At 39.2% G+C, this 27,673-nt stretch overlaps 1 protein-coding gene across 1 annotated transcript in view; it reads left to right on the forward strand.

Annotated features, from left to right (window-relative positions):
* The window catches only part of FUT8 (fucosyltransferase 8), a 678,563-nt gene that overhangs the window by 47,449 nt on the left and 603,441 nt on the right, over window positions 1-27,673 (forward strand). Inside the window, exon 2 of the mRNA XM_053697682.1 lies at window positions 18,176-18,273. The gene's annotated coding sequence lies outside the window, so the exon portion shown is untranslated. The remainder of the gene's footprint in view (window positions 1-18,175; window positions 18,274-27,673) is intronic.

Below are 27,673 nucleotides of genomic sequence, written 5' to 3' on the forward strand. Positions count from 1 at the left end.
TAAATTCATGTGCTCAATATACTTATACACAGAGAGACTTGGAGTAAAATGACAGAAAAGCAGGGAATAGCAGGATTTCAATGCAGGGCTTTAATTCACATACCAAAAAGAGAGACTTGGAGTAAAATGACAGAAAAGCAGGGAATAGCAGGATTTCAATGCAGGGCCTTAATTCACATACCAAAAAGAGAGACTTGGAGTAAAATGACAGAAAAGCAGGGAATAGCAGGATTTCAATGCAGGGCCTTAATTCAAATACCAAAAAAGAGAAACTTGGAGTAAAATGACAGAAAAGCAGGGAATAGCAGGATTCCAATGCAGGGCCTTAATTCACATACCAAAAAGAGAGACTTGGAGTAAAATGACAGAAAAGCAGGGAATAGCAGGATTTCAATTCAGGGCCTTAATTCACATACCAAAAAGAGAGACTTGGAGTAAAATGACAGAAAAGCAGGGGATAGCAGGATTTCAATGCAGGGCCTTAATTCACATACCTGAAAGCAGAAGAGACAGTAGGTTAACTCAGCATTCCTTAGCAGATGTCAGTAGGCAGTTTGTTAGTTAGTAACCAGCAGTGTGGAGAGTATTGAGTGTAATTCTTGTATAATTCTTAAAAATTAGTGCCTCACTTATAAAATGTTCACTTTGAAAATGTGAACATATGCTATTGTTATAAAGTACACTGCCCTGTAAGCAGTGCACACCCCTGTGCAGTGCACATCCCCAAACTAGTCAAGCTAGAATCATGAAAGAAAAAGTTTGGGGTTAGTATCCCTTTAAGGATAGAATGAAGAGGGTTTTTTTTTTTTATTAAGAGTTTTTAATCAAGTTAGAACAACTGACAATCAATCAATAATTCACACTATTAACACAGAAACAGTTACAGGTACCAGAAAGACATGGCATAATAATGAACCCTCTCCCGTGGGGGGGGGGGGGGGGGGGGGGGGGGGGTCGGGGGGTAAGTAGCTAATTCTGGATTCTGTAGTTTGCACAAGATAGTGGCCCGGTAGGCGGGCGAGAAAAGAGGGGAAAGATAAGGAAAATAGAAAGGTATGAGGGGAGGGGATGAGGGTCAACTCTTCAGGCGCTCCGCCGCGGCATGGTGGTTCTGAGCGTGGAAGATCCAGCGTTATGGAGTGTGAAAAGTCTGTGCGTTGGGAATTGGTTAGTTTTATGTAGGGTCCCAGGGCGGACAGAGTCTAGGTCATGGTGTGCGATACGGTTGGGTGATGTTGTGTTGTGATCGAATCTTTTGACTTGGTGTAGTGCAATTCAGAAGGCATTGGACGAGGTGGAAGCTGTGGGAAGTCGGGGCGTAGATGTCAAGTCCGTCCTAAGCTCCCTGACATTACAGAGGGTGGGCCTCCCATAGGAAGCGCACTTCTGCCAGGACGTTCAGTTTGTTTCGTTTGGCGTAGCCAAATTCCTCTAGGGTTAACAGGTCTGCTATTTTATTTGACCAGTCTGTGATGGTTGGGATATATAAGGATTTCCAATGGAGGGATATCAGGGCCTTGGCCCCCGTTAGACCTATCTGGAGAAGGGTCTGTCTGATTTTGCAGTGTAGATTCGGGATGTCGTTAAGTAATGCTATGCGGGATGATAGTGTAAAGTTCTGTGACAGTATGGTTTTGGTAGTGTCTGTCTATCCCGTGCCACAGTGGGAGTAGTTTGGCACAGGCCCACCACATGTGTAGGTAGCTACCTTTTTCTGTGCATCCTCTCCAGCATCGGTCTGATGCGGTAGGATACATTGAATGTAACCTTGAGGGTGTGAGGTACCACCTCATCAATACTTTAAAGTTGAGTTCTAGTGATTGGGGGGAAGTTGAGGCTCTTTTGTTATTTATGAAATTTTTTTGCCAGTCTTCGACAGGGATATCTGATTCCAGGTCTAGGTGCCACTTTTGTGTGTATGGGGGGAGTTGGTGTGAGTGGTCTGTCTGAATGATTTTCCTAGCTAATGAAAGGGAGTGTCTCACGGGGCTGTCAAAGATGCAGTGCTTTTCGAACGGCGTAAGGTCTCTAAGGAAGTCTTGTTTATAGGGGGACGTGGCTATGAAGTGGTCTAGTTGTAAGTATTTAAGCCAGTTTGTGTACCTGCCCCCTGCTATTGACGCCAGGTTGTCGCGTTGTTTAAGTTTTCCTTGTGTAATGAAATCTTTAAGAGGAGTTGTGTAACCCCATTCTCCTGTCCTTTGTTGACCCCTGTCTAGATCCCCCGTCAACTCAGCATTGATGGGAACTGGGAAGAGTGGCGATCGAGTACCTGATATGTGTTTCCTACGTTGAAGTATCGAGTCCCAGGATTCAAAGACTCCACAGAGGGGTGCTATGGCGGTACATTGGGGTGTCCTAAGGTCTTTGGGGACCCAGCAGAAGGCACCCACATCGGGCACTTTAAGAATGTTGGAGTCGATGGCCACCCAGGCCTTGGAATCTTTAGATCTATGCCAATCAATTATTCTTTGCAACGTAATCGCATCTAAATAGTCAGCTATACACGGCAAGCCCAGGACTCCGTTTACATAGGATCTGTACATAGTATCCCTTTGGACTCTGGGTTTGGTTCTACCCCATATAAATGAGTTAATGTGGTTTTGTAAACGGGAGGTGTACCCTCTAGGAACGGGTATTGGAAGAGCTTGGAATAGATATAAGATCCTGGGCAAGACTGTCATTTTGATGCTTTTTGTGCGCCCCCACCACGTGAGGGTCTTAGCCGACCAGGTCTGAAGGTCTTGCTGAATTCGTCGGGAGAGGGCCAGGAAGTTTTCTCCAACATTGGTGTGTCCGGTCCACGGCGTCATCCTTACTTGTGGGAATATCTCTTCCCCAACAGGAAATGGCAAAGAGTCCCAGCAAAGCTGGCCATATAGTCCCTCCTAGGCTCTGCCCACCCCAGTCATTCTCTTTGCCGTTGCACAGGCAACATCTCCACGGAGATGGTTAAGAGTATGTGGTGTTTAAATGTAGTTTTTTTATTCTACTATCAAGAGTTTGTTATTTTAAAATAGTGCTGGTATGTACTATTTACTCTGAAACAGAAAAGGATGAAGATTTCTGTTTGTGAGAGGAAGATGATTTTAGCAGACAGTAACTAAAATCGATTGCTGTTTCCACATAGGACTGTTGAGATGAAGTAACTTCAGTTGGGGGAAACAGTTAGCAGACTTTTCTGCTTAAGGTATGACTAGCCATATTTCTAACAAGACTGTGTAATGCTGGAAGGCTGTCATTTCCCCTCATGGGGACCGGTAAGCCATTTTCTTAGTTTCAAACAGAATAAAGGGCTTAATATGGGCTATAAAACTGGTAGACACTTTTATGGGCTAAATCGATTGCTTTATTTGGACATTTTATACATGTTTATGCTGATAATTCACACTTATAAACTTGGGGAACGTTTTTTAACGTCAGGCACTATGTTAGACACCTTTTCCAGTCAGGGAGGGCCTTCCCAGTTGTAGGCTGAGTCTCATTTTCGTGCCATTACTGCGCAGTTGTTTTTGAGAGCAAGACATGCAGATGCATGTGTGAGGACCTGAAAGTAGTTGGAAAAGTTCCTCTAGTAGCACCTTGGACCTTCAACCTAGCTTATGTGTTTCCACCGTTTCCTCTCATTCCCAGGCTGGTAGCCAGGATCAAACAGGAGAGGGCCTCGGTGATCTTGATAGCTCCTGCGTGGCCACGCAGGACTTGGTATGCAGACCTGGTGAATATGTCATCGGTTCCACCATGGAAGCTACCTTTGAGACAGGACCTTCTTGTTCAGGGTCCATTCGAACATCCAAATCTGGTCTCCCTCCAGCTGACGGCTTGGAGATTGAACGCTTGATTCTATCAAAGCGTGGGTTTTCAGATTCTGTGATAGATACTCTGGTTCAGGCCAGAAAACCGGTAACTAGAAAGATTTACCATAAAATATGGAAAAGATATATCTGTTGGTGTGAATCCAAGGGATTCCCATGGAATAAGATAAAAATTCCTAAGATTCTTTCCTTTCTGCAAGAAGGTTTGGATAAAGGATTATCTGCGAGTTCTCTAAAGGGACAGATTTCTGCTTTATCTGTCTTACTACACAAACGACTGGCAGCTGTGCCAGATGTTCAAGCATTTGTTCAGGCTCTGGTTAGGATCAAGCCTGTTTACAGACCTTTGACTCCTCCCTGGAGTCTAAATCTAGTTCTTTCAGTTCTTCAAGGGGTTCCGTTTGAACCTCTACATTCCATAGATATTAAGTTATTATCTTGGAAAGTTTTGTTTTTGGTTGCTATTTCTTCTGCTAGAAGAGTTTCAGAGTTATCTGCTCTGCAGTGTACTCCGCCCTATCTGGTGTTCCATTCAGATAAGGTTGTTTTGCGTACTAAGCCTGGTTTTCTTCCAAAGGTTGTTTCCAACAAGAATATTAACCAGGAGATAGTTGTACCTTCTTTGTGTCCGAAACCAGTTTCAAAGAAGGAACGTTTGCTACACAATTTAGATGTAGTCCGTGCTCTAAAATTCTACTTAGAAGCTACAAAAGAATTCAGACAAACATCTTCTCTGTTTGTCGTCTATTCTGGTAAAAGGAGAGGTCAAAAAGCAACTTCTACCTCTCTTTCCTTTTGGCTTAAAAGCATCATCCGATTGGCTTATGAGACTGCCGGACGGCAGCCTCCTGAAAGAATCACAGCTCACTCCACTAGGGTTGTGGCTTCCACACGGGCCTTCAAGAACGAGGCTTCTGTTGATCAGATATATAAGGCAGCGACTTGGTCTTCACTGCACACTTTTGCCAAATTTTACAAATTTGATACTTTTTCTTCGGAGGCTATTTTTGGGAGAAAGGTTTTGCAAGCCGTGGTGCCTTCCGTTTAGGTAACCTGATTTGCTCCCTCCCTTCATCCGTGTCCTAAAGCTTTGGTATTGGTTCCCACAAGTAAGGATGACACCGTGGACCGGACACACCAATGTTGGAGAAAACAGAATTTATGCTTACCTGATAAATTACTTTCTCCAACGGTGTGTCCGGTCCACGGCCCGCCCTGGTTTTTTAATCAGGTCTGATGAATTATTTTCTCTAACTACAGTCACCACGGTACCATATGGTTTCTCCTATATTTTTCCTCCTGTCCGTCGGTCGAATGACTGGGGTGGGCGGAGCCTAGGAGGGACTATATGGCCAGTTTTGCTGGGACTCTTTGCCATTTCCTGTTGGGGAAGAGATATTCCCACAAGTAAGGATGACGCTGTGGACCGGACACACCGTTGGAGAAAGTAATTTATCAGGTAAGCATAAATTCTGTTTTCGTCGAAGAGTTGGGGAATGTTGGGGGACAGCTGGGTACCTAGATATTTGAGTGATTTATGTTGTAATGTCAGAGGGCAGATTTCCGCCACAGCCCCCAGGCCCTCTTGTGTGAGGGAAATATTTAGGATTTCTGATTTTTGTTTATTGACCAAAAAGTCGGAGTATTTGCCAAAAGTGTCAAGTTGTGTAAATAATTTTGGAATCGAGGAGAGGGGGTTTGATAGTGTGAATAGCACATCATCGGCATATAGAGCTATTTTGAAGTTATGTGGGCCAATTTGGATTCCGTCAATATCTGTGTCTTGTCGAATAAAGGTATCTAGGACTTCCATGGAAAGGATAAATAAGATGGGCGACAATGGGCAGCCCTGTCTGGTGCCATTTTGTATACTAAAGGAATCGGATAGCATCCCATTTGCCCTGACCTGCGCTGTGGGGGAGGAATATAAGCTAAAGATTCGGGTTATCATTTTAGGGCCAAAACCTTGTTCTATTAGAGTTTTCCTTAGGAAGTTCCAGTTTATGCGGTCGAACGCTTTTTCTGCATCCGTCGCGATCAAGACCGAGGGGATATCCTGTTGTTTGGCTAGGCATGCAAGGGTGAATGCTCTAATGGTGTTGTCCCTGGCCTCTCTCCCTGGGACAAAGCCCACCTGGTCTGCATGAATTAAGGTGTGCAGGAATTTATTAATTCGATTAGCTAAAATCTTGCCCAGGATCTTAATGTCTGTGTTGAGGAGGGATATGGGTCTATAACTACCGGGGTTTGTAGGGTCCTTATCAGGTTTGGGTATGACCGCTATGTGTGCTCTTAACATTTCTGTTGGTAATGTGCAGTTCTCGTCCAGTGTGTTGAACAGTTTAGTAAGGAGTGGGGCTAGTATGTGAACAAAAGATTTATAGTAAGTATTTGAGAAGCCATCAGGGCCAGGCGCCTTTCCTTTAGGTAAGTTACATATCGCTTTGGTCACCTCTCTTATGGATATTGGCTCTTCCATCGCGTCCCTCTGTAGGGTGTCTGGTCTAGCTATATTGGCTGCGTAGATGTAAGACTGCATGTGTTCTAAGTGGTCGGGGGTGGCGGGGGCCTCAAGGTTATACAATTTGGCGTAAAATTGACTGAGGCAGTTCGCAATCTGCTTGTTATCGTAAATGTAGTGGTCATTAGTAGAGGTCAGTTTTTGTATCTGGCTTTTGCTCGTTTGAGCTCTCAGAAGTTTAGCTAACAAGGGGCCTGCTCTGTTGCCCTCGTATGCGTATAATTTCCTGATGTTGAGGGCCTTCCTCTGGGCTTCTTTCAATAATATTTTATTGAGGTCCTGCCTGACTGTCACTATTTGATTATAAAGGGTTATGTCTGACGGGGTATTTTTGTGTCTGAGTTCTAGGGCAGCGAGTTGAGCTGTTAAGGACTTCTTTGTTATATGTCCTCTTCCTAAAGGTGGAGTGTTTGATACATTCTCCCCTAATTACTGCTTTGTGGGCAATCCAAGTTGTACTGATACTTGTTTCTGGGGAGTCATTAAATTGAAAGTATTCCATTAAGGATTTCTCTAGGGATTTCTTGATGGGGGGGGGGTGCAGAGAAGGGAGTCATCCAATCTCCACACAAACTGTGTGATTGGGTGGTTAGGCCACAACAACTCGATCTCTACTCGGGAGTGGTCTGACCATGGGGTGGCTTGAATGGACGAGTCTTTGACAATAGATAGATGATTCTTGTTAATTAATATGTAATCTATCCTTTAGTAAACCGACCAAGGATGGGAATAGAAGGTGTAGTTTTTTTGAGTCGGGTGCTGTACTCTCCAAATATCTATGAGACCCAACAGGGAGAAACAGTTATATATGGCGTTGGGAGGTCTGTTCCTTGCCAGTCCCATGCTGGTTGAATTATCTAGTCTTGGGTCTAGAGCTGTATTTATGTCCCCTCCCAGTATTAAAGTGCCCTTCTTGTTCTCGGTCACTAATTTTAATAGGCGGTGGAAGAATGTGGATTTGTTAGAGTTGGGGGCATAAACATTCACCAGGGTCACTGGGTTGTTAAAGAGGGAGCCTACCAGAATTAGGATTCTACCCTCTTCATCCGCAATTTGGTTTACAAGGTTAAACTGTAGATTTTTGTGTATTAATATACCCACGCCATTTTTCTTTTTAGTGTGTAGGGAGTTGAGGTAACATAGGGGGTGCTGTTTTGAAGTAAATCTGAGTTCTGCGTCTTTCAGGAAGTGGGTCTCTTGGATAAACATGATAGAGTCAGGCTGCCTTGCGAAGCTTCTAAGTGCTATGGATCGTTTAGTAGGCGAGTTGAGGCCCTTAACATTCTGTGATAAGATAACTGTCTTGTCAGTCATAATGGGACCTGGGTGTGGTTTAAGTGAAAATGAATTTGTGGTCTTACCTGAAATGAACTGTCATGGGGAGGTGTAGCAAACCTGTGAATGGTGGTCAGAAGAGAGATGGAAGCACCTAGCAATGTGACTGGCATTAAAGGGACAGTACACTGTAAAATTGTTTTTCCATAAATGTATTTTAAATGACTTGTTATACCAACTGCAGAGTATAAAATATTTGAGAAATTGCATTTTCGGGTTTATTTGTGTATCTGAAGTAGCTGGTTTTGTGCTTTGAAACCACAGCCTATTACAATGGGTTGAGCTTCAGGTAATATCAGATCTCATTATGTTATCACTTTCATGTACACAGACTTGCTTCCTTATCTTATATTTGTCTGGAACACCAAAGCTCAATACATAGAGAGAACAATGGAAAATTATCATTTTATTACTTAACTATCATGCCCCCACTGAGGGTGTAATCTCTTCTGCTGGCAGTATAGGTTGGGAAACCACAAGCTAAATCAGCTATTTCAAATGCTGAAATATGAGTAAAGGAGCTACTTGCAACCAATTTAATACACTCTAGCAGGTAAAAAGGATCATTGGGAATAATTTAAAGGGGAGAAAGTTTTTGGGTGAACTGTCCCTTTAAGTGGAGTCGGCTGGCTCCCGTGGTGGAGACTGAGCTGAGAGGGAAGGAGAGACATGGGGAGGAAGAAGAAGTGAGAGGGAGAAACAAACTTAACAGGAACATAAAATTTTCAACATATAGCATAACAATCAATTTTGAGTTGGGGATTTCAACTCTATTGCTCAGGAGGCAATAACACAATTACTCCCTAAGTAGGTGGGGGGGGGGGGGTAAACTAGCAATTAAATACTAGGCAGGCCTAGCCAGGCGACAGAGTTTACAATACAATAATTTCTTAAAGTGCGCAAAACAAGGGGAAGGGGGAACTTGTATGTCCAATAGAGCTATGACTATGGCGCTACAGTGTTCTTGAAGTGATGGGGTTCTATATATGTAGGACTAATAACCTTATGATTATAATGTCTATTCAATGTTACCACAGTCCTGTTAATATAATTAGAGCGGGTCCTTGATCTCACAGCCAGGGGCTTTTTATGGTGGTTCAGAGGCAACCCCGGCTGAGTTCTGCTGGACTGCATTGGTGTTTCTTTTCTTTTTCGGAACTGTTGTCCACTCAGGTCTTTGTGGTCTTGGAGGTAGGTTAAGCTGTGATTTGGAGGCACTGTCCTTATCTTTCAGTGATGGTAAGGAGGGTTGTGGAATGTCCAGCTGACGGCAAAATTCTTCCAGATCTTCAGCATCCTTATAGGTGTAGATTTTGTCCCCTTTACTGACTTTGATGGCAAATGGGAATCCCCATTTGTACTGAATGTCGAGATCTTGCAGGTGTAGGGTCAGGTATCTCGCTTCTTTACGTTTGGCTTGAGTTAACGCACTTAGATCTGTATAAACTTGGATCAAGTCTTCACCAAACCGGATAGGGGATTTCTTCCTAGCAGCTTTGTCAGAAAATCTGTGACAACATAGTATGATGTCTCTAGGGGGGGCTGAGGAAGGTGGTCTAGCTCTGAGAGCCCTATGGGCCCTGTCAATTGGGATGTTTTCTTCGGCCCTTAGTTCCAACAGGTATTTGAACAAATTTTGCAAATAAGATGATATTTGAGGGGGTAGGATTTGCTCAGGGACTCCTCTAATCCGTAAGTTCTGTCGCCTACCCCTGTTGTCCAGATCTTCTACTTGGGTCTGTAGTTGTAGAATAGTGGAGCTCTGTTGTTCAAGTGCCATTGCCATATTATCCGATGTTTTGGAGGTTTCTTCGTACTGTTCTTCCAGTTGCATGACTCTGTGTCCTAGAGCATTAACCTCCCGTTTTACACTGGCTAACCCTTCTTTGATAGTGTTGTTAACTTGATTAATAAAGTTAGAAAGATCGTCCTTTGTAGGTAACGAGCTGAGGTCTGCTTTTGTAACTAGGGTTGAGTGGTTTTCTGGCCCCAACGGGGTCTCCTCCGGCCTGTCCTGTATGTCAGCTGTAGATGGGTCATCCACGCAAGGAAGGGAGCCCTCCAAAGTTTTAAAGAAAGCATTAAATTTGTTGCCTTGTGCTGTGAGGTGTTTTGTGGGTTTGTCACCTTTTGTTTTGCTTCTAACCGCCATGGCTGCGTCATGAGCTTTTATACTCCGTACTTTAAGGGTCTGCGGTGCGCTCACGGCCAACACTGAATAAACTGGCGGTAATGGAAATACTTTCCCTGATCCCTCATAAGATGGTCGTTCACAGTGAGTGTGGAAAACTTTAGGGCAAAGTCTATAAAGGTATGTTATATCGCCCGGGGTTAGCCACGTGGGTCTCCGTGAAACTAACTTTGAGGTTATGGGCAGTTGATCGGTTTTAGAGTTAGCACGAGGGGTTTTGAAGTGTGGCAAAGTCTCTCCCCTGTGGGGTACTCACGTAGCTCTCTCTAGGTTGGTGAGGATCTCAAAGTCTAAGAGAAGTCTTTCACTCCGTCGGGTGCCGTTTTTTCAGCTGCGCCACTCAGGCTGTGTAGATACCAGGCCGGAGTTCTGTCCCGGGTTGTGCGCGTCTGGAGTATAGCTGTGATGAGAATTATGCTGTCATCTCATGTCCCCCTTGTTCTGTGGCATCAATCCATGCTTTTTGAAGTTGGATATGGGGAATAACACCCCCGTTATAATGTCCCTGGCTTAGGCTGTACCGGAGCTCTAAAAGAATGCGGCCATGTTCATTCCCGGCCGGCTCCGCCCCCTGGAGAGGGTTTTAATTAATGGACTATATTCAAATGAGGTTCAGTTCTTGGGTTTTTTTTTTTTTTTACATGTTCATTATTGATAAAGGGTAAGGTGTGCTTGTTTGCTGCTGATATAAAAATTTGTAACAGAGTTGATGTTCCAGGAGGAGTGGATCAAATGAGCAGTGATATTAAAAAAACTGGAGGACTGGGCAAATAAATGGCATTTAAAATGTAATATTACCAAGAACAAAATTATGCATATAGGATCCAAAAACCCAAAAGCCAATTATAGTCTCAATAGTACATTACTTACTGTAACTAAAGAGGAATGGGATTTGGGAATTATTATTTTAGATTATTTAAAATTAGACTAGTCGAATACTTAGTTGGTTGCATTGGGAGAGGTATTTATTAGCAGAAATAGCAGTGTTGTTAAGCTGCTTTACAGATCGCTAGTAAAATCTAATATTGTGGAATATTGTGTACAGTTTTGGAGATCACATCTCCACAAGGATATAAAACTAGAAACTGTCCAAAGAAGGTCTACAAAAATGGTACATGGTCTAAACCATACAAAGAAAGACTTTGATCTAAATATGTATAGGTTAAAGGAGAGAAGGGAAAGAGGGGAAATGATAAAAACATTCATATATATGAAGGGACTCTATAAAATGGAAGCTGAAAGCATTTTCCATAAAAAAGAAATACCAAAACAAGGGGTCACAATCTTAAGTAAGAGGGTAGCAGAGGTAGGAAAAATATGAGGAAGCATTTTTTTTACAGAAAGGATGGTGGATTCATATAATAAACAACAGTAAAAAGTAATATGGGTAGACTTCATTGGCCTTTGGTTCTTATCCACCATCAAATTCTATGTTTCTTTTTTTTATTTTGACTATAAGAGGGCCTTTTTACTAACCTCCTTTTTTTCTTCGGGTGAGGGGGACAATTAAATAATGTTTACTTATAATGTTTACTAATAATTGTATATGGTATTTTCTTTCTAATGGTAGTAAGAGTCCACAATGATTCATTACTGTTGGGAAAAGACACCCACAGCAAAAGCGTAACTATCCTTCCCACTTTCTGATCCTCCCACTATTTTCTCTTTGTCTAGTCTAGGAGGTGGCGAAAATAGAGGTGCTCTGCATCTTCTTCAAGATTACAGGGATAGTAATCTCATTATTTTCCCTTGTAGGATAGTTTCTTGAAGAGAGGGACATAGGAGAGTACTTGGTTGTGCAATGTAAATCTCCTCATGGCGGTCACAGGCCTGCCACAGTATCACTGGGATAGTTAATTTAACCTCCCCCTGTTTGACCATGAAGATGTACTCCCTCAGTATATCCTCTTCTATTAGTTACAGTACAGGATAGGCTCTCTACTGTATCTTCAGGAATAACATCTGGGCAAGAGCAGTGGAGGGGATATTTTCTAGGTACAGTATGTACCTACATGTCTCACACAGCCCACAGGCTGCAAAGGATACAGTTACTACATAGCCAGTTCACAGCATGCTGGTACACTAGGAGACAGTCTTTCACAGAGCTATGACTGGTTTTAACAATATATGGTTCCCAGTGTAGGATGTTTGTGCACATTTACATTCACCAGTGGGTCAAGTTGTGTTGCCTCGATGTCATATTTTGTGTATTTCACTGATTTGGGGCTTATGTATCTTTGTTAAAGATCAGACAAGGAATTTCACTGTGTTAAGACACTGTGCTTTCTGAGATTCCGGCCCTTTAAGAGCTACTTTACAGGTGGCGGCCACCATTCTTAATGCTCCTCATATTGACAGCAACAGCAGGAGCGCTAAAAAGGTGCTGGGGTGCTCCGGTTTAGCAGCAGAAAGGGAGGAATGTTACAGTGGGAATTCAGATGCTGGAGGGGAGATTAACTAATTTTCTAGCCGGATGTCATTTTGGTACGCCCTCTACCTTCCGTTTGTGGTTGCAGCCTTTACCTGCACATTCCTATCCTTAAGGACCTTCACCAGTCCTTTATTTTTTGCATTGCTATACAGACATTATCAGTTGTTGCTCCTTTCAATAGGTTTAGCTACAGTTTGTAGGATTCTTTCCAAATTTTTTTGAACTCTGTGCGATTTTCAGAGCTCTTAAGACGTAGTTTTTCTCAGGTTTGTTCCCATCCTTCTGGTTCCATTTGACAATATTAGGGATAGCTTTAATCAACCTTCAGATTGGTATTTGTAGTGCTTTAACAAAAGAAATGGTAGGGAGTAGGGTTTTTGTTCAAAACAGTTTCAATCTGTGAGTGGGCGCTGAGCTTTCCTAGAGATCGACCTAGTGACTGTCGATTTAAGTTGCATTGTATTCTATACACCTAGGAAAATTCTACCCAGTGCTCGCATAAAGGATGTATCGCTTGAGAGGAAGAGGAGAATTCAGGCCATGCAAAAAATAAAAAAAATAGCAACCATTTTATTTTGTTAATAAAAAATAAAGAAACTGGTAATAATTAAAGTTTATTTGAGTTCTAATAAAGATTCCAGAGAAAACAATTAGAATTTGTGCAGTTACCGTTTTAGCTAAATAGCTGTTTAAACCATTTCACAGTTATGTTACTGGGATGCAGCACAAGCTTGTCCTTGCAAACATTTTACCTCACACTTCACCAGACTCACTGGGCTGTGTTGCTCCTCTCCATTCAGTATTCATTCCTGCTTCCTGGTTGACTGGACAAAGCGAAACAATTTTATGAAACCGAGGAAGGTCATATCTGTGAACTGCAGGCGCCACAAAATAAATCAAGTTTTTTTTTAAACTTTCAATTTCATACTTTCATGCATTTTTTTTTTTTACTGTGTTTTAAAAGCAAGCATTTTAATGAGTATTTTAAATAAAATTACTGTTTATTTTAGGTTTGGGGAATTGGCATATATAGTCATAATAAGTGGAAATGTCAGATACAATATGCATGTAGTTATATTAATACACCTTAATACACCTTTTACCTTTTGTGATTACCTTCTATCTATGCCTCTGCAGACTGTCCCCTTATTTCAGTTCTTTTGACAGACTTGCATTTTAGCCAATCAGTGCTGGCTCCTAGGTAACTCCAAGGGCGTGAGCACAATGATATCTATATGGCACACATGAACTAACTCCCCCTAGTTGTGAAAAAATTAGGGATGCACCGAAATTTCGGCCGCAGAAACGTTTTGGCCGAAAATGTAATTTTCGGTTATTTATGTTTTATTGCCTGATATTTTCGGTAACATTATTGTGTAGCATATTTCAAATTTGATGCTAGCCTAGAGCTGCTGTTTGAGTTCTTTACTTGACTTACTGTTTTGCATATAATAATAGTTTTCTAGGACTATACTTAGGATAATTGGTAAAAAAAACCTGTTAAATCTGATTCTGTTACACAGAACTAAATACAAAATAATACAGTATATTGATATTTAATATTGTTTTAAGTAGGGATGCACCAAAATTTCGGTTGCAGAAACATTTTGGCCGAAAATAGCATTATCGTTTTTTTGAGTTTAGTTGTTTTTGCCTGTTTTTTTTTTTGTTTTTTTTTTTGTGTAGCATATTATTGTTTAAAGATATTTTTTGTCCAATTTTAGTGTGTTCATTTAAATAAAAGTGTGGTTATTTGCTTGCAGTTTTTCAATTCAGATTCATTCATTAAATAGTCTAATTATGCAAAAAAAAACCTACAAAAAAATATTTTAAAATAATTTTGAAAAAACTCCCCAAACTTTCGGATTTGGTTTTCAGCCAAGTGCATCCTGGATTTTTGGTTTCGGTCCGAATTTCCATTTCGGTGCATCACTAGAAAAAATGTCTAGCGGCCTACAAGGGCTTAGAAATTAGCATAGATCCTACCTAGGTTTAGCATTCAACTAAGAATATCAAGAGAACAAAGCAAAATTGATGATAAACGTAAATTGGAAAGTTGTTTAAAATGACATGCCCTATGTAAATCATATACACCAATTTTAATTTAACTGCATGTAATAGACACTACTATAAAGAATAATGCACAGATAGTGATATAAAAATCCTTAATTAGATGCTCCCAATTTAGCACTGTTGATGAGTTTAGGCTGGAACACCCACTGAAAGGGGCTGATAGCAGACCCCCCTGCATATGAAAAGACCCATTATACAAACAGAAGCAATCTGAAGCCTCTATACATAAGTATACATCTAAAACTTTGGGGCTTGGTTAGGAGTCTGAAAAAGGTGAGTGCAAAAATATAGCGCTAATAGCTAAAGTAGACCTAGGCCACTCTAAGACAGTCCCCCCAGGATTGTCACAAGTAGAGCAAGATAGAAAGAATAAGAGGGCGCTAAAGGTAAGATCCCACCACACTTAGTCAAAAATAGTATAGACAACAGAAGGCAAATTAATAACTTTTACTTCACAATATTTAACCTTTTAAAGCCGTTATGCCGTTCCATTCCGTCATAATTAGACTGGGCTTTAAAGCCGTTATGACGGAATGGAACGTCATAACTAACGGCTGTCCTGAAGCCTTCTGTGCTTCAGGGATTTAATCGCGGTCTGGAGGGCGTTCCTAGGATTGTAGGGACGCCCCCCAGATGCGATCCAATAATTGAAATCTCGCGATCGTATGCACGATCGCGTAGTTTCAATTTGTCTACATCGGAACAGTTGTTCCGATGTAGGCACTTTAACCCTGTCACGAAAGGGTTAAAATACAGTTTATACAACAAATGTAAATATAAATGAGAATTGATGTGTAAAAAGGGACGTCTCCCTTAATAAAAATAAAAATAAACTGGATTACCACCTTTAAGAAGATAAAAAATATATACTGGAGCTTGATAAAATATGTTCATATATTCGATGAGCGTTAGTTATCCAGCGAAATTGGCTACACTTTAGTGAGTAGCTACACTTTTGAAACAATGTTCCTTATATAGGCTGATCAAGGAAAAAACTTGTTACTGTCCATCAGATGGTTATAACATAGAGAAATTGTATTCTTATTCCTTGTGTGACTCCCTATGATGTGGTTCAAACAGTCATAATACACACCTTAGAGTCAAGATTGATTGTGCTCACACTTAATAGTTCAAAGTGATTAATACGATCTTATTAGACTCACACTGTCAGATATATGTCTAGGTAAGCGGTATCCTCCAATGCTGTGTTACTCTTTACTTGCGTGGGCTGAACCCGGTCAGCGTGGAACACGCGCGGGTTGGATATTCTTGAACTAGGTACCTCACGTCTGTGGTACACAAAGCTATTTCCTTCCTTCCTAGTACTTTGTGCATAAAATATTTCCACGCACGCCACTCACAAATTTCCCTTTTCCGGGTGGCGTGCGTGGAAATATTTTATGCACACAGTACTAGGAAGGAAGGAAATAGCTTTGTGTACCACAGACGTGAGGTACCTAGTTCAAGAATATCCAACCCGCGCGTGTTCCACGCTAAGTGCGGGCCTGCGGATTTCACCTCTTGCCTTCGGAATCAAAAACCAAGCACACAAGGAATCGGAGTGACAAGCAGTTTCCATACACGCTGACCGGGTTCAGCCTACGCAAGTAAAGAGTAACACAGCATTGGAGGATACCGCTTACCTAGACATATATCTGACAGTGTGAGTCTAATAATAGTTCAAAGTGATTAATACGATCTTAAGTGTGAGCACAATCAATCTTGACTCTAAGGTGTGTATTATGACTGTTTGAACCACATCATAGGGAGTCACACAAGGAATAAGAATACAATTTCTCTATGTTATAACCATCTGATGGACAGTAACAAGTTTTTTCCTTGATCAGCCTATATAAGGAACATTGTTTCAAAAGTGTAGCTACTCACTAAAGTGTAGCCAATTTCGCTGGATAACTAACGCTCATCGAATATATGAACATATTTTATCAAGCTCCAGTATATATTTTTTATCTTCTTAAAGGTGGTAATCTAGTTTATTTTTATTTTTATTAAGGGAGACGTCCCTTTTTACACATCAATTCTCATTTATATTTACATTTGTTGTATAAACTGTATTTTAAATATTGTGAAGTAAAAGTTATTAATTTGCCTTCTGTTGTCTATACTATTTTTGACTAAGTGTGGTGGGATCTTAGCTTTAGCGCCCTCTTATTCTTTCTATCTTAGGAGTCTGAAAGTCAGCACAATGTTATTTAACAAACACTCCCCCAGATGGGCTATATAAATGGATCATCTACAACACATTTATAACAAAAAAAATCTAGGTTTTAAGATTCTGACATTATGGTGTCTGTCTAATTGATCCTGCTTAATATTTTTGTCTTGTCCTGAATAAGAAATTAGAAATAATACCAAAAAGGGGTTAGCCTAAGTTGTTACTATCTGCAGTAGACAGAGGCAGTATGTCTTCCTGGTGCCATTACTAACTAATGTGACAGTGAGTTGGGAAGTAGAAGAGCTATGCTATTAAAATGGACTGGTAAGGAGTTTAAACCAGGGCTCAATGCTGTTTACAGGCCCATTGTTTGAATTTGTTGAACTGCGCCTTAAAGCGACAATCTAGTCAAAACGAAACTTTCATGATGCAGATAGGGCATTTAGTTTAAAATAACTTTCCAATTTACTTTTATCATCACATTTGCTTTGTTCTCTTGGTATTCTTTGTTGAAAGATAAACCTAGGTAGACTCATAAACTGATTTCTAAGCCCTTGAAGGCCGCCTCTTATCTCAGTGCATTTTGACAGTTTTCACAGCTAGACAGTGCTAGTTCATGTGTGTGCCATATAGATAACATTGTGCTCACTCTTGTGGAGTTATTTATGAGTCAGCACTGATTGGCTAAAGTGCAAGTCTGTCAAAAGAACTGAAATAAGGGGGCAGGTGCTTAGATACAAGGTAATCATAGAGGTAAAAAGTGTATTAATATAACCGTGGTGGTTATGCGAGAATGGATAATAAAGGGAGTAGACTGTTCCTTTTAACCCTTTGAGTGCTAAGCTGAATTTAATATTTTTCTGTTTTTTTACTATTTTCAAAAAACATTTTTTTTTTACTTTTTATTTTTCCCCTCAGATCCCCAATACTAACACCGTTGGACAGGTTAGGCGATTACCTTTCCAATGGTGGGTCTTGGGGGTCTGTAGCTGCTTAGATCCCTGATATACAGGTTTCTAAGCAGCATGCCCCCTTTCCCTATACTTTGTATTGACAATTTTAAATAAAGTTGCACTGTGACGTCATCACATCATTGCGCGTGACGTCACTGCACGTAACTGGGTAGGAGCAGGTGGGGGCCTCCAGATTGCAAAAAAAGGTAGTTGAGTGTTAATGACTACTCTGAGCCGTCATTAGCACTCAAGGGGTTAAAAAGACATAATAAAGCAATAATATAATGCCATAATTATCTAAAGCTATTTAAAGGGATATGAAACCCATTTTTTTTCTTTCATAATTCATAGCATGCAATTTTAAGCAACTTTCTAATTTACTCCTATTATCAATTTTTCTTCGTTCTCTTTGTATCTTTATGTGAAAAGGCAGGAATGTAAGCTTAAGAGCCAGCCCATATTGGTTCATCTCCCTGGGTAGCGCTTGGTGATTGGGTGGCTGGTAACTCTGTTCATATATAGAAACGTAATAGCTTGCTTTGCTTTTGTAATCGTTTTAGGAAGCTGTAAACATACAGATTGACAAACATTTTATTTTAAAAGTAAGAAATCTTATGAACGCTACTTTCTATTTTTAAATCATTGCTAATTTTTAAAATGTTTTTTTTTTAAACTTCTAGGTTAATTGTTGCGCTACCTCTGCGTTTGACGGTTCATAAAAAGGATCTGTACATCTTTAGGCTCTTTCAGATGAAGCATTAGTGGAGTTTTCATAAAGGTAAGTACTTTGTATCTTAAACAACAAGTTATCGTTTGATCCTGATTCAGTTACATTTTTTTTGTGGCATAAAATACATTGTGATATTGGTGTTTTTTTTTCTTCTATTTAATTTTTTTGTAGAAGGAGAATACTTTAATCACTATTGTCTTTCAAAGCTGATTTCATCAGTGGATGATGTAGCCTTCTGAATGCTGCTGCCATTTTGTTCTTTAGAAAGCTGTATTTAGTAAATAAATGAGCTATAGATAAAAAATAACCTTTTACAAGCAAGATGTCAAGTCCTCACTTTTTATTTGCTTCAAGTTTTTTTTTTATCCATATTTGGGAATATTAAAGTGAATGTAAATTTTGATGCTAAAGTGCCCGGTTTTTCAAACTTCGATTAAAAACAGGGGCACTTTAATTCATCAAAATTTACATTTCACTCATGTTGTGAAAAAAAAAACTTACCTTTTAAACTTCACAGCAGCTCCAGCTTCCTCCACCCATTTCAAAGCCTCTTCCTGGGTCTAAGATGAGGCATCCAGCTTCCTCCAATCACAGCGTTGAATCAGACACTGATTCCCCCAGGGGGGGAAAGCTGTGATTGGAGGATGACCTATCAATAATTTCTGACATCAGAAATGGCTTGTGAGACCGGAGGAAGCTGGAGCTGCTGTGAAGTTTAAAAGGTAAGTTTTTTTTTTTTCACAACAGGAGTGAAATGTAAATTTTGATTAATTAAAGTGCCCCTGTTTTTAATCAGTTTTAAAAAACGGGCACTTTAGCATCAAAATTTACATTCACTTTAAAGGGATATGAAACCCAAAAAAAATATTTTGTGCTTCAGACTGTCTACCGTTTTAAAAAAAGTTTCCACTTTACTTCTGTTATCAAATTCGTTTCACTCCCATGATATTCTGTGTTGAAGAGATACCTAGGTAGGCATCTGCAGCACTACATGGCTGGAAATAGTGTTGCCATCTAGTGCTCTTGCAAATGGATAAACTTCTTGCAAAACTGCTACCGTATAATGCTGCAGAAACTGGCCGGCTCCAAAGCACATAGTCTTGCGTTTCAATAAAAGATACCAAGAGAATGAAGAAAATTGATAAGTAAATTAGAAACTTGTTTAAAATCACATGCTATATCTGAATCACGCAAGAAAATTCTTACTTTTTTGGTAATATGTATGTACAAAGTGATAGAATAAGCTTAAACAAATGTATTCAATTTACTAGTTCAATAAAGATATATATCTGCATTTATATATTTATTTATCTTTGCATGTCTGTCTGTCTGTCTGTCTGTATACGGTGGTGAAAAAATATCATTATAGTTTATTAGTCGAAAAGATTGCTAGTCAAAAGAGAAAGTTACTAGCCCACTCTGTATTAAATATAGTGAAAAGTATACATAAATATATTGAAATTATTACCATCCTCTGGCGTTCCCAGTCCATTTATCTTCATCAATCCATCATTTAACTCCACATTTTAGAGAATAAATAGTTTAGCTGTTTTACATCACATTTGGTCCCTTTATGTGTACAATCTACTTATGAATGACTTGCTGTTAGGGGTTTATGATTATAGACACTTTAAAGATGCCAAAAGGAATTATCTTGTGGATTTTCCTGAGATAACTACTAAAATACATATTTTATTTTGTTGTTCTAAAAACAGTTTTTTATTGTTTGTCATTTGCTGCCCCTTTTTTAATGAAATTATGTGAATACATTGTATTATAAGAACTAAGAGAAATGTTCAGTTATGAATAAACTGCAATGCATTTTTATTTATTTTGCCTGCTTTTCCTCTAATTTAATTGTGAAAATTGTACGTTTTCCACTCCCCCAGAGAAGGGGGGACTGCATTTTGTAGACTGTAAAGCCGTTATCGGTATGTGAAGGGGTCAACAATTAGGAGGCTTTTCAAGGGTTATATCTGCAAAAAAATGCAGTTTGCTAACAAAATGGCTGTTCAAATGCATTTAAAACATTTATTTTGTCTGCAGATCTTTTGCATTTCAGAGCTTAATTTCTGGCGCATTACTTTAAAGACCGACTTTAAAGTCTCTTTCATTTTGACTTGACTATCCCTTTAAACGTGCACGGTTTGCTTTGTGCATTTAGTATCCTTTGTTCAAGAGTGGAGCTAGGTAGATTCATAGATAATTAGCTAGTCTTTAGCTCTCTGGTTGCTACCATAGTGTACTTGTTCACTCTCCTGAATCTACCTAGGTTTGCTCTTCAACAAAGGATACCAACAAAATAAAGCAAAATTCTTATTATGTCAATTGGAGTTTTTTTTAAAATTTGTTTTCAGTTACACTATCTAACTCATGAATACTTCATTTTTAAGCATTTAATCAGTTTTTTTTTTATTATTTATATTGTTCTCATGCTATTTTTTGCACTGTCCTGTCTGGCTAACTAAAAGCTAATGGTCCCAGAAGTATAACAACTGAAGGTTGTTTATACAGCTGAATAATATAATAAAAAAATTGTAAAAAAAAAAAAAAGAATGATTACACTTTAAATAGGATTTTTTAAATGCAAAATAAGAACTTCGTAATGTTCTTTTACGTTCTGCAGCAGTATGTAAAAACAAAGTCTAAATCTCTTTGTCAAAAGGAAAAGAATCAGTAAAATATTTGTGCAATGAATTTTTAATTCTGATGTCTGCTATTTAATTGCTCAACCTGGCTTTATGAATTTGGCCAAACACTTCCCTTTGTGTAAAATAAAACAAGCATTTTCCTGTCCCTGTCTACATTGGGTTCCTTCCCTGTTTTGCAGATAAGACGATTGTCACATGTATATTTTACAACATGCACTAAATTTAGACCTCCTAAATGACATCTGGTTATCATTTTTTTTATATATATGTATATTTTGTTTGCAACTCAAGCCAGCAGTGTTCTGCAAAATTGTTTTTTACAGTTGTATTTTTATGTTTTTATTCATTTCACTTCAAGTAGGATTGAACAGATAAGACAGATAGCGCAATACAGATTGTTGTTATAGATCAACCAATTAGAATCCTTGTTAAGATGTGTTCTTTAGAGAGATGTAGCCTTACTAATTGTTAAATTGTGTTTCTCAAAGCTATTACGTCTATGAAACTCGCATTAAAAAATAACGCTTTTTAGACACCTTACAATAATATTGAGTGACATATTAAAGGGACAGTAAAGACCTTGAGAATTTATCCAAAAAGTTTAGTAATGTCCAGTAAAACGACTTTATACTTTCGTAATTTTATTTTGCCCCCTTTTCATGTAATTTGGCACAGAAAATGATGGATTTTTAAACGTCTATTTTGTATAGAGATCTTTTGAAATATTGTTGATATATGCTAGGTGCATATTAAAAATATTGTAATTTCCCTGCAATCTTTGTCTGATAATGACTGTGTATCTCTTATATTTCAGTCTAATTTCAAAGGCAATATTTTATGTTAAATTAGTAATTTGGTTTATGCACTTAGAGAAAGTAAAGTCATTGCTATACTGTCAATTGATTTCAAGAGCTAATGGCTTTTGTTACCATTGGTCCTGTCACTGCTGGTAATAGGGCTACTTTTTATTGCACAATGCAGCTTAAAGGGACAGTCTACTCCAGCATTTTTAATTTTTAAAAATATAGCTAATCCCTTTATTACTAGGCTGACCATATTGCCGCTTTAAGAAGGAACACATATGAAAAATACATATGTGAGGGTTCTTATACAAAACCATTTCTTTAAACAGCCCTGAAAACGGCCCTGACATATGTATTTTTCATATGTGTCCCTTTTTAAAGCGGCAATATGGTCAGCCTATTTATTACCCATTCTCCAGTTTTGCATAACCAACAAGGTTATATATTATTAATAAACTTTTAACCTCTATGATTAACTTGTATCTAAGCCTCTACAGACTGCCCCCTTATTTCAGTTCTTTTGACAAACTTGCATTTTAGCCAATCAGTGCTGAATCATAAATAACTCCATGGGAGTTAGCGCATTGTTATCTATATGGCACACATAAACTAGCACTGTCTAGCTGTGAAAAACTATTGAAATGTACTGAGATAAGAGGCGACCTTCAAGGGATTAGAAATTAGCATATGAACCTACCTAGGTTTAGCTTTCTACTAAAGAATACCTAGAAAACAAAGCAAATGTGCTGATATGAGTAAATTGAAAAGTTGTTTAAAATTGCATGCCCTATCTAAATCATGAAAGTTTATTTTGACTAGACTGTCCCTTTAAGGTATATCGATTGGGTGCATACAGTTATTTACAATAAAGTTTTGTATTTAGTTTGTTGAAATTTTTAAAGAATTAGTTAATAATTTGTATTGCATTTCTGCATATGTTATTGTCCTTTTTAATCCTTGGCAGATACTAAAGAACTGAGCTATTTTTTTTTTAAAGTGCTTGAGAGGATATTGTCCGCAGTAGAAGCCTAGAAGTGGCCCACCCCTGGCTTTGGGTTTTACCGCCTTATGGAAGATAAGGGCTTAGAGTGAAAACATAATTTATGTAAGAACTTACCTGATAAATGTATTTCTTTCATATTGGCAAGAGTCCATGAGCTAGTGATGTATGGGATATACAATCCTCTGAGGGGCAAAGTTTCCCAAACCTCAAAATGCCTATAAATACACCCCTCACCACACCCACAATTCAGTTTAACAAATAGCCAAGTAGTGGGGTGATAGAAAAAGGAGCATACAAAAAGAGGAACTGAAAATATAATTGTGCTTTTATACAAAAATCACAACCACCATAAAAAGGATGGGTCTCATGGACTGTTGCCAATATGAAAGAAATTAATTTATCATGTAAGTTTTTACATAAATTGTTTTCTTTCATGTAATTGGCAAGAGTCCATGAGCTAGTGATGTATGGGATAGTAATACCCAAGATGTGAAACTCCACAGAAGAGCCATTTTCCACTGAAAAAAATCCACAACCAAAAGAATAAGTTTTTCTTAGAATTGAAAAGAAAAAAACTTAAAAAACATAAGCAGAGGAATCAAACTGAAACAGCTGCCTGAAGAACTTTTCTACCAAAAACTGCTTCCGAAGAGGCAAATACATCAAAACGGTAGAATTTAGTAAATGTATGCAAAGAAGACCAAGTTGCTGCTTTGCAAATCGGATCAACTGAAGCTTCATTCTTAAAAGCCCACGAAGTGGAGACTGATCTAGCGGATTGAGCTGTGATTCTCTGAGGCGGGGCCTGACCCGAATCCACATAAACCTTATTAATCAAAAGCTTTAACCAAGATGCCAAGGAAATGGCAGAAGCTTTCTGACCTTTCCTAGAACCAGAAAAGACAACAAATAGATTACAAGTCTTCCTGAAATCTTTAGCAGCTTCAACATAATATTTCAAAGCTCTTACAACATCCAGAGAATGTAAGGCTCTTCTCCAAAGAATTCTTAGGATTAGGACACAAAGAGGGGACAGCAATTTCCCTATTAATGTTGTTAGAATTTACAACTTTAGGTAAAAATTTAAATGAAGTCTGCAAAACTGCCTTATCTTGGTGAAAAATCAGAAAAGGTGACTAGAAAGAACAGATAATTCAGAAACTTTTCTAGCTGAAGAGATAGCCAAATGGAACATCCAGAGAATGTAAGGCTCTTCTCCAAAGAATTCTTAGGATTAGGACACAAAGAGGGGACAGCAATTTCCCTATTAATGTTAGAATTTACAACTTTAGGTAAAAATTTAAATGAAGTCCGCAAAGCTGCCTTATCTTGGTGAAAAATCAGAAAAAGTGACTAGAAAGAACAGATAATTCAGAAACTTTTCTAGCTGAAGAGATAGCCAAATGGAACAACACTTTCCAAGAAAGTAGTTTAATATCCAAAGAATGCATAGGCTCAAAAGGAGGAGCCTGTTAAGCTCTAAGGACCAAATTAAGACTCCAAGGAGGAGAGATTAATTTAATGACAGGCTTGATACGGATCAAAGCCTGAACAAAACAGTGAATATCAGAAAGTTTAGCAATCTTTCTGTGAAATAAAACAGAAAGAGCAGAGATTTGTCCCTTCAAGGAACTTGCAGACAAACCTTTATCCAAACCATCCTGAAGAAACTGTTAAATTCTAGGAATTCTAAAAGAATGCCAGGAGAATTTATGAAAAGAACACCATGAAATATGTCTTCCAAACTCAATAATAAATCTTCCTAGAAACAGATTTACGAGCCTGTAGCATAGTATCAATCACTGAGTCAGAGAAACCTCTATGACTAAGCATTCAATTTCCATACCTTCAAATTTAATGATTTGAGATCCTGATAGAAAAACGGTCCTTGAGACAGAAGATCTGGTCTTAAAGGAAGTGGCCATGGTTGACAACTGGACATCCCCACAAGGTCCGCATACCAGAACCTGTGAGGCCATGCTGTTCTACCAGAAACACAAATTAATGTTCCATGATGATCTTGGAGATCACTTTTGGAAGAAGAGCTAGAGGCGGGAAGATATAAGCAGGTTGGTAAAACCAAGGAACTGCTAACGTATCCACCGACTCCGCCTGAGGATCCCTGGACCTGGACAGATACCTGGGAAGTTTCTTGTTCAGATGGGAAGCCATCAGATCTATTTCTGGAAGACCCCACATCTGAACAATCTGGAAAAACACATCTGGAAGGAGTGACCACTCCTCCGGATGTAATGTCTGATGGCCGAGGTAATCCGCTTCCCTAATTGTCTACACCTGGAATATGTACCACAGAAATTAGACAAGAGCTGGATTCCGCCCAAGCAAGTGTCCAAGATACTTCTTTCATAGCCAGGGAGCTGTGAGTCCCACCCTCATGATTGACATATGCCACAGTTGTGACATTGTCTGTCAACAAATTAATGGTTCTCTCTTTAATAGAGGCCAAACCTGAAGAGCCCTGAAAATAGCACAGAGTTCTAAAATATTGATTGGTAACCTCGCCTCTTGAGATTTCCAAAACCCTTGTGCTGTCAGAGATCCCCAGACAGCTCCCCAACCTGAAAGACTTGCATCTTTTGTGATTACAGTCCAGGTTGGATGAACAAAGGAGGCCCCTTGAACTATACAATAGTGGTCTAACCACCAAGTCAGAGAGAGTCGAACATTGGGATTTAAGGATATTAATTGTGATATCTTTGTATAATCCCTGCACCATTGATTCAGCATACAAAGCTGAAGTGGTCTTATATGAAAACGAGCAAAGGGGATCGCGTCCGATGCTGCAGTCATGAGACCTAAAACTTCCATGCACAAAGCCACTGAAGGGAATGACTGAGACTAAAGGTTCCGACAACCTGAAACCTTTTTTATTCATCTCCTGTCTGTTAGATTCAGTGTCCATGACTCTTTCTCTATCTGGAAACCTAAAAAGGTGACCCTTGTCAGAGGAATCGAGGAACTTTTTGGTAAATTGATCAACCATGTCTTTGAAGAAACAACACTAGTTGATTTGTGTGAGATTCTGCAGAATGTAAAGACTGAGCTAGTACCAAGATATTGTCCAAATAAGGAAACACCACAATACCCTGCTCTCTGATTACAGAGAGTAGGGCACCGAGAACCTTTGAAAAAATTATTGGAGCTGTTGCTAGGCCAAATGGAAGAGCGACAAATTGGTAATGCTTGTCTAGAAAAAAGAATCTCAGAAACCGATAGTGATCTGGATGAATCGGGATGTGAAGATATGCATCCTGTAAGTCTATCGTGGACATATAATGACCTTGCTGAACAAAAGGTAGAATAGTCCTTATAGTCACCGTTTTGAAAGTTGGCACTCTTACAAAACGGTTCAAAATTTTCAGATCCAGAACTGCCCTGAATGAATTTTCTTTCTTTGGGACAATGCATAGATTTGAATAAAACCCCAGACCCTGTTCCTGAAACGGAACTGGTATAATTACCCCTCAAAGCTCTAGATCTGAAACACACTTCAGAAAAGCCTGAGCCTTCACTGGATTTGCTGGAACGCGTGAGAGAAAAAATCTTCTCACAGGAGGTCTCATTCTGAATCATATTCGATACCCTTGAGAGACAATGCTCTGAATACAATGATTTTGGACAGAACCAAATAAATTGTTACCTTGGAAAGAAAGAGATAGTAATCTAGACTTAGATACCATGTTAGCATTCCAATATTTGAGCCACAAAGCTCTTCTAGCTAAAATAGCTAAAGACATAGATTTAACATCAATTTTGATAACATCAAAAATAGCATCACAGATAAAATGATTAGCATGTTGAAGCAAGCGAACAATGCTAGAAAAATCAGAATCTGTTTACTGTTGCGCTAAGCTTTCCAACCAGAAGGTTGATGTAGCTGCAACATCAGCTATATAAATTGCAGGCCTGAGAAGATAGCCAGAAAATAAATAAGCTTTCCTCAATTAAGATTCATGTTTCCTATCTAAAGGATCCTTAAAAGAAGTACTATCTTCCATAGGGATAGTAGTACGTTTGGCAAGAATAGAAATAGCCCCATCAACTTTGGGGATTTTTTCCCAAAACTCCAATCTGGCTGCTGGCAAAGGATACAACTTTTTAAACCTAGAAGAAGGAATAAAAGAAGTACCAGGCCAGGCCTATTCCATTCATTAGAAATCATATCAGAAATAGCATCAGGAGCTGGAAAAACCTTTGGAGTAACCACAGAAGGTTTATAAACAGAATTAAAACATTTACTAGTTTTAATATCAAGAGGACTAGTTTCCTCAATATCCAAGTAATTAACACTTATTTCAACAAGGAACAAATATACTCCATCTTAAAGAGATATATAGATTTGTCAGTATCAATATCTGAGGTAGGATCTTCTAAATCAGATAGATCCTCATCAGAGGAGGATAATTCAGTATGTTTTCTGTGATTTGAAAATTCATCATCTTTATGAGAAGTTTTAAAAGACCTTTTTACGTTTTATTAGAATCTAAGAAAATTAAGAAAACAAGAGAGGCGCCTGTGTGTACCAATAATAGAGCCAAATAATTGCATTCAATAAACCCTAGACAGGGTACTCACATTTGTGAGGAGCACTCAGACAGTGCTATTAGGCGCAGGCTGGATATTTAGCAGCAACCCAGCTCACTGATCTGCCTGGTTGCAGGAAAAAGATGGCATCGAATCTGAAGGAGATAAGACAGACAAGGCCGTCTGTGTGTACCAGTACAAGACCAAGTGATATCATCAAAAGAAAGTCTTATTCAGGGTACTAACATTTGTGAAGAGCACTCAGACAGTCCTATTAGACACAGACTGGATATTTGGCAGCAACCCAGCTTACGGATCCAACCGATAGCAGGAACAATTGAACAAGAGAGTCCCAAGGCACAGAGGTCCCAATAGATTTGGAATACAGAGGGAAGCTACAGGGGTGCTGCAATGAGTGCAGCCAGAAGCTCCCTAGGGGAGTGGTA

Source organism: Bombina bombina, chromosome 1 (genome assembly GCF_027579735.1).
Source record: "Bombina bombina isolate aBomBom1 chromosome 1, aBomBom1.pri, whole genome shotgun sequence".
Taxonomy (NCBI): Eukaryota; Metazoa; Chordata; class Amphibia; order Anura; family Bombinatoridae; genus Bombina; species Bombina bombina.